This window comes from Solanum dulcamara, chromosome 6 (genome assembly GCF_947179165.1).
Source record: "Solanum dulcamara chromosome 6, daSolDulc1.2, whole genome shotgun sequence".
NCBI classification, from domain to species: Eukaryota; Viridiplantae; Streptophyta; class Magnoliopsida; order Solanales; family Solanaceae; genus Solanum; species Solanum dulcamara.
In genome coordinates this window covers 56,771,980-56,779,962 of record NC_077242.1, presented here as the reverse complement: position 1 = coordinate 56,779,962, position 7,983 = coordinate 56,771,980, and the positions used below count along the sequence as shown (strand labels likewise).

Sequence of the window (7,983 nt, the reverse complement as noted above, 5' to 3'; positions counted from 1 at the left end):
AGCAGCTCTGTACTTGTGACTTTCAGGTTCTGGGAGGGATCTTTAGTTATTTAAAACATGTTTTGGTTTACTTCCGCTTATTCATTCTGTTTACTTTTATAATTCAATGCTCTTATATAGTTTTAGCCTTCGAACACATTACTTGAAGTTCCGGGTTGACGGGTTGGATTACCTACTAGAGGGTTATAGTAGGTGCCATCATGACTTACAAAATTGGGTCGTGACAAGTTGGTATCAGAGCCCAGGTTCGTTGGTCTCACTTGTACAGAGCTAACGTCTAGTAGAGTCTCGCGGATGGGTGCGGAGACGTCCGTAACTTATCTTCGAGAGGCTACAGGATGTCATTAGGAACGATCTCTATGTTGCTTCATTTCGTGCATTCTTGTGTCTTATTGGTTTCCTAAAATCTCATTTGTTTCGCTCTTTCATCGGAATGGTTCGTACACGCGGTACTATTGGAGATGATGACCCACCAGTTCTGGGTAGGCCTTGAGGCCGGCCCCGTAGAGTAGGCAGGGGAGCAGCACTAGCTCCCGACCCAGAGATAGAGCCGCAGCTAGTAGAGGAGCATCAGGACGCTCCTATTCCTACTCAGCCAAAGGGACCACCACCACCAGCACAGCCCCCAGCTGCACCAGTTATGACCCCAGCACTGTAGGCAGCGATTGTGCAGCTCCTCACAGCTATAGGGGTTGTACCACAGGCCCCGACCCCAGTAACATATGGCATACCAGCACCGCGGGATCCGTCCACCTAGCCAGCACCTGAGGTTCAGCCGCCTCCACCAGTTGTTGCACCCCCGCCAACAATTTTGGAGGGTGTGATGTCATTACAGGATCAGAAGATGTTAGGGGTATTTAGAAGGTTGTCACCCCCGACATTTTCTGGAGCTATTGGCGAGGATGCCATAGCGTTCTTGACTACCTGTCAGGAGAAACTCCATTCCTTAGGTCTTGTGGAGTCCAGAGGTGCCGACTTCACTGCTCACCAGTTCAGAGGGGCAGCTAGACAGTGGTGGCGCTCTTATTTACAGTCCAGGCTAGCTGGGTCACCACTATTGACATGGGCCCAGTTCTGAGAGGCTTTCCTGGCTCTATACATCCCTAGGAGTGTTAGGGACCGACTCTCGGATCAGTTTACTCGGTTGGAGAAGGGTCACATGATAATTACGGAGTACGAGGCCAGATTTCATCAGCTTTCCCAACATGCCACTATGATTCTACCTACTGAGAAGGAGCGGGTATGATGTTTTTCTGCGCGGATTGAGACCTTACCTGAGGGTGGGGACTGAGCACTTGGTTTCTGTGGGCTGCTCTTTTCTGGATGTGGTGGATCATGCCCGCAAGATCGATATTATTCATCGTCAGGCCCAAGGGGGAAGCGATAAGAGACCCAGGCATCAGGGTAGCTACAATGGGTCCCAATCTAGGGGCCATGATAGTTATGACAGGCCCCGTCAACGATTCCAGCAGGATAGGTACCAGCAGGGTCAGTCCAGCCGGCCGATTCAGGCCGCCCTGCCAGCAGTTGAGGGTAGTCAGCCCCGTTCGGGGGGTTCCACTACAGGGCAGAGCTCGAGGGAATCAGGTCTGCTTTCTCCCTACCGCGGATGAGTTATCAAGGGTCGCTCAGCTTCAGGATGCTTCGATTGTGGCTCACTAGAGTACTGGGCTAGGGAAATGTCCCGGCTGGGCTAGACCGTTGGTAGTAGCACCACTTCCACCAGGAGGTATAGATCAAGGCCACGGCCGCAGCGATGGTCAGCAGGGTGTTCGAGGAGGTTCCCAGGGAGGCAGGTCAGGTGGTAGGGCGAATGTTCGTGGGGGAGGCTGACAGGTCCACTTCTATGCTGCTCCGGCGAGGGCAGAGGCTGAGGCATCAGATGATGTTATCACAGGTACTATCCTTATTAGTCAGCAGACTGCTTCTGCGTTATTTGATCCAGTTTCCATGTATTCCTATGTGTCTATATATTTTGTTCCACGTCTGGGTATTGCTTATAAGTCACTTAAGGTCTCGTTGCATGTTTCGACCCCGATAAGGGATTCTTTAGTAGTGAATCAGGTTTGTAGATCCTGTACGGTGACTATTTAGGGGCATGAGACTCGGGCATATCTTATTTTACTTGATATGCTGAACTTCGATGTTATTCTGGGCATGAATTGGCTATCCCCTCATCATGCGGTTTTGGACTGTTATACCAAGACCATTACATTAGCCATGCCTGGTATTCCCCCGATCTTGTGGCAGGGTGTTTATAGTCGCTCACCGACTGGGATCATATCTTTTATGCGGGCCCGGCGACTAGTTAGGTCTGGGTGCTTGACGTACTTAGCATATGTCTGTGATGTGTCCAGCGAGGCTTCTACTATTGATTCAGTCCCTGTGGTTAGGGAGTATACTGATGTCTTCCCCACTGACCTACCTGACCTACCCCTAGAGAGAGATATTGGCTTTGCCATAGATTTGGAAGCCGGGTACTAAGCCTATTTTTATACCACCTTACCGTATGGTCCCCGTAGAGCTCAAGAAGCTCAGTGTGCAGCTTGAGGATCTTTTAGGTAAGAGATTTATTCGCCCGAGTGTGTCGCCGTGGGGTGCACCCGTCCTATTTGTTAAGAAGAAGGATGGGACTATGCAGATGTGTGTTGATTACAGGCAGCTGAACAAGGTGACGGTGAAAAATCGTTACCACATGCCTCGTTTCGATGATCTATTCGACTAGTTTCAGGGTGCGACCGTGTTTTCTAATATTGACTTGAGGTCTGGCTACCACCAATTGTGGATTAGAGAAGCCGACATTCCTAAGACTGCGTTTCGGACTCGCTATGGCCACTACGATTTCCTTGTGATGTCTTTTGGACTTACTAATGCCCTAACAACTTTTATGGACCTTATGACTCGAGTATTCAGTCCTTATCTTGACTCTTTTATGATTGTACTCATCGATGATATACTAGTATACTCACGGAGTAGAGAGGAGCACGTGCAACATTTGAGGGTTGTGCTCCAGACCTTGAGAGACCAGCAGCTTTATGCTAAATTCTCAAAGTGCGAGTTTTGGTTGGAGTCTGTGGCATTTGCTAGGACACGTGGTGTCCAGAGAGGGTATCAGGGTGGATCCGACGAGGATTAAGGTTATTCGTGGTTGGGCTAGGCCCACATATGTTACAGAGATTCAGAGCTTTGTTGGATTTGCTGGGTATTATCGATGATTCATCGAGGGTTTCTCCACCATTGCATCACCATTGATCCATTTGACTCGCCAGGATGATCCCTTTGTGTGGTCTGAGGAGTGTGAGTCAAGCTTTCGGAAGCTTAAGAAGTGTTCAGTTCCAGAACATTAGTTTCATTTTGAGTTCTTGGTTTTTCAAGTTGAAATTGGGATTTGGGGCTTTGCGCGGGGTGACCTTGTTTCGGTTGTTTTCATCCTCCAATGTTCAGATAGAGCATGCAACTCCTTAGAGTTTAATGTTGTATGGTTTGGTAGGCGATTTTTGAATTGCGTTGAAGGTTTTCAGGATAGCTAAGGATTGGTAGAACGCCCTTAGTGGCTTGGAGAAATGGATTTCAAAACATAAGACAAATACTTGGAATTTTGAGTGAGTTGTATCTGCCATGATCGTGTATTACTCAATTCTGTGGTTTTGGTTTATTTTGGTCGTCCTCAGTTGAATTCTAGTGTTTTGGGTCAAGTTTGGGCTAAACGAGCGAGAGTTAGAGCCCAAGAAATGATTGGAGGAGATTTTTTTTGAAGTTGGAAGTGAAATTGAGGATTTTCCTCGTAGCCTAAGTTTTGTGATGGCGTTGTTCAACTCGAGAGGGTGTCTGAGGTTTAGGCAAAGCAAGCAGGCCCAAAACCGTCATCCTTTCGTGCCTCTAGACAGTGACTGTACTTTTACTTTCGCGGGCGAAAGTTCTTTTAGTAGTGGATATTGTAATGACCCTCAAGGTCATTTTTAGAATTTTGTAAAATGACCATTTTACCCCTCCCTTTAGATGCCCCGAGTCGTTTATGATTGTTATCGGGTGTTGATTTTTAGAAAATCCTATGAAAAGTTAAGTCCTTGGAAATTTTGAGTTTCATAAGTTTTAAGTGTTAAAAAGTGGTATTTGGGGTCAATCGGAGCTACAGATCTCGGAACTGAATTCCGTCGATTCCAGCAGCTCTGAAATGTCGAAATTGGGTTAGGAGACTTTACGGAATCTGTTTTGGAGCTGTAACGAAGATTTGAGGCCTTGAGTTGAGAATTTGAGGAACTTTAAGCCAAGGTTTGACTTTGGTCAACTTTTGGAGTTTCGATGCTCGGAATGGAATTCCGACAACTCCGTTGGATTCAGGAGATGGTTTTTGGTCTAGAAGAAGTGTTGGTTGAATTTTTAGAGGTCCCGAGTCCATTTTGGTATTTTAAAGGCCTAAATTAGTTTAGTTGCGACTTTTTGAGTTTTGGGCTAACGAAATCTCGAATTCAAATTTTGATGGTTCCATCAGCTCCGGAATGACCAAATTAGGCTAGTAGCACTGTTGGAATGACTATCGAGTCAATCGATACGAGTTTGGGGCTATTTGACGCTTTTGACTTTGAAACTTAGCCTATAGTTGACTTTGGTCAACATTCTTGGAAAATGCGCTCGAATAAAAATTCTGACAGCGCGGTTAGTTCCGGAATGTTGATTTTGGTCTAGAACGACCCTTCGTTCGCTTTTTGAGGCTTCCGGACTAATATCGAGGCCCGTTGTGAAATATGACTTAAAATGACTCTTGGGTGTGGGACCCATTTTTTATTAAAATAATTTCGTATGGGAATTCTGAATGCGCCATTGAGTCCGGAACGTCAAATTTAGTGGGGTAGCATATCTGGTTTATTTTTATCGGATTCCGAACGAATTCCGAGTACCCCGTCGGAGATTTTGAAAAGGTCCAAAATCTGTTTCAGCAGTGCTGCAGCAACAGCCCGTTTTGGGTTTTTTCTCCAACTTTAAAACCCTTTATCTTGAGTTATATAGCTCCAAATTGGGTGATTCAAAAGTCAAACTTGTGAGATTTTTCGTGGAGAACGCATTGGGGAGCTTGGAAACTGATTTGGAGCATTCAATTCAGGTAAAAATCGTGATATTATTTGCAGCAGTGTCCATTTCCGAAATGGATTTTTGAAGAACTTTGACAAGTTATTTCTTGACCAATATAAATCCGATTTGGGTGATTCCAGAGGCTATCTTGCATGGAAATTTAAGGAGAACATCGTGGAAGTTTCAGAATCTGTTTTTGGCATGTCGTTCGAGGTAATAAATTGATTTTTAGCTGCAGATTTAGTGATTTTCGGAATGAAAGTTTATTGAATTTTGAAAGAGTGTATCTTGGTCAATATAACTTCGTTTTGAGTGATTCTTGAGGCTAGATTGTGGGGTTTTTTGCAAGGAACGTCATGGTATAATTTGTTTTGATTGAAAGATTTTCTTTTTTTGAAAAATCGACGTGTAAAGAGGCTGCCTTATATCGTTTTCTTAGTTTTAAAATGTGGGAATTGATTTTTGATCGTCTTACGTAATTTCCCACCCCGAATTATGTTATAAATCTGATTTGTGTGCTTGGGGTGACGTTTAGAACCTGTTTTGGGGGTCAAATCCAGAATTTCGTATGTGGGTCCCACAATTCCCGTTTTCGACCCAAAAATTGGTCCATTTCCAAAAATTATGAAATTAGTGTCTAAACGACCGTATCGACGTTGTGGTTCTATTTTTGACAGTTTGGCAGCGTTCCGAGGTCGTTCGAAAGGGAAAAGCTCCAGCACAGTGATTTGAAGCTCGCGTGTTTAGCCTACAGGTAGGCTACGGTTTACCTTTCTTTAGATTGAGTTGGATTGTGTGAAAGCATGTTGAAATAGTTGGGATTTTGGTTGGGTAGTTTAATTGTATATCTCAGGTGTTAGAAATCATGTTTTAGGCTTATTATCGGGTTTTTCGGGTATTTAGAAGCAGATGTATCTTATCGTTATTTGTTAGTATTATAAGGAGAGTTGAATGAGCATGTTGTTGATACTGTGGAGTATGCTGGCCTTAGTATAGGTGTTAGAAATCATGCTTTAGGCTTGTTATCAGGTTTTCCAGGTATTTAAAAGCATGTGTATCTTATCGTTATTTGTTAGTATTATAAGGAGAGTTGAATGAGCATGTTGTTGATATTGTGGAGTATGTTGGCCTTAGTATAGGTGTTAAAAATCATGCTTTAGTCTTGTTATTAGGTTTTTCAGGTATTTAGAAGCATGTGTATCTTATCGTTATTTGTTAGTATTATAAGAAGAGTTGAATGAGCATGTTGTTGATACTGTGGAGTATGTTGGCCTTAGTATAGGATGTAAACTTGCTTTATATGCCCGGCGTCGCTCCAGTGGACTTAGATCCCTGTAGAATGGTGTAGCGGGCTAGTGCCCAGTAGTTGGCCTTAGCTAGGCGATACCCTTGCTCTTAATAACACTCCCACCCATAACTCGGTATAGTCATAACTTTTGAGATGCGTTGGCAATACTAGAATTCGTGATCGTTTGGCTTCGGCTCCGGTTCAAGTTTTGGCGGCTTATCAGTTGACACATTGGGGAGGAAATTCTCGGTACTATTGTTGATTAGTTGGAAAGGATATATTCGAAACCATGGGATAAATTATCTATGAGCATCCGGGTACCCAGTCCCGGCCTCTGTTCTGAATTATCGGGGAGCATCCGGGTACCCAGTCCCGGCCTCCGTTCTGAATTATCGGGGAGCATTCGGGTACTCAGTCCCGACCTCTGCCGACTTGCTAGTATGATGAGCATCCGGGTATCCAGTCCTGGCCTCAATCATACCGATGTATTACAGCGAGCATCCGAGTATACAGTCCCGGCCTCGACCGCACCGATGTATTACGGCGAGCATCCGGGTACCCAGTCCCGCACTTATGTATTATGGCAAGCATCCGGGTACCCAGTCCCGGCCTTGGCCACTTTGAATATTCGGGCGAGCATCTGGGTCCCAGTCCCGGCCTCGACCCCTAAGTCACCCCTAGATCGATTGACTCTTGGACATTCTGGGTTTTGGAAATGATATAGTACTTCGGTTCCTGACATCACAGATTCTTAGTTCCTAGCCTTGGTAGTTGTAGCTATTCTGTGTACTCGGCGAACTTATGGGGGTTCGTCCGGGTTTTTATTTAACTTGCGTACGAGTGTCCTGGCTGGGCTTATGGGGGCCCAGTTGGGTATAGTTAGCTGTAGCTCTCGTAGATAGTACTCTTTTCACTTTAGATGCTTATGTTGATTCCTATTTAGGCTTATTCCTCTTTTTCATATTGTTTTCACCTTTTCTGCTCAGTCGGCCTATGATGCCTACTGGGTACCTGTTGTTTTGGTACTCATACTACACTCTGCATCTACTTTCGTGATGCAGGACCGAGTACCATCTACTGTCACGAATAGATCGAGCTTGTTGCAGTCAGATTCGGAGACTAGGGTGATAACTTGGCGTTTTTGGATCACTTCTGTCTCCTTCAGAATGGATGGCCCGTCTTTTGCCTTTTGAGACTAGCCAGTTGTTGTATATATATGTCTGGTCCACTTTCGGGACTTGTACTCGTCGTTTATTTTATAGCAGCTCTGTACTTGTGACTTCCAGGTTCTGGGAGGGATCTTTAGTTATTTAAAACATGTTTTGGTTTACTTCCGCTTATTCATTCTGTTTACTTTTATAATTCAATGCTCTTATATAGTTTTAGCCTTCGAACACATTACTTGAAGTTCCGGGTTGACGGGTTGGCTTACCTACTAGAGGGTTATAGTAGGTGCCATCATGACTTACAAAATTGGGTCGTGACATGTTGTAAGTGTCAGACAACAGGTACCGATACAAGAAACAACCACCACAACTCAAGGAGGAAGAAACAAAATACAGGAACACTCAAATAATCAGAATAGGAATCAAGTCCCAAACAACCAATGGCAAACCCAAAAGAGA

At 44.7% G+C, this 7,983-nt stretch overlaps 1 long non-coding RNA gene across 1 annotated transcript; it reads left to right on the top strand.

Moving 5' to 3' along the window:
- Positions 1 to 5,211: 5,211 nt before the first annotated feature.
- Positions 5,212 to 7,585, top strand: LOC129893515 (uncharacterized). Its single transcript, XR_008767506.1, has 3 exons — positions 5,212 to 5,283; positions 5,748 to 5,824; positions 7,420 to 7,585. It is a non-coding gene; the product is annotated as an uncharacterized LOC129893515 (long non-coding RNA).
- Positions 7,586 to 7,983: the final 398 nt, after the last annotated feature.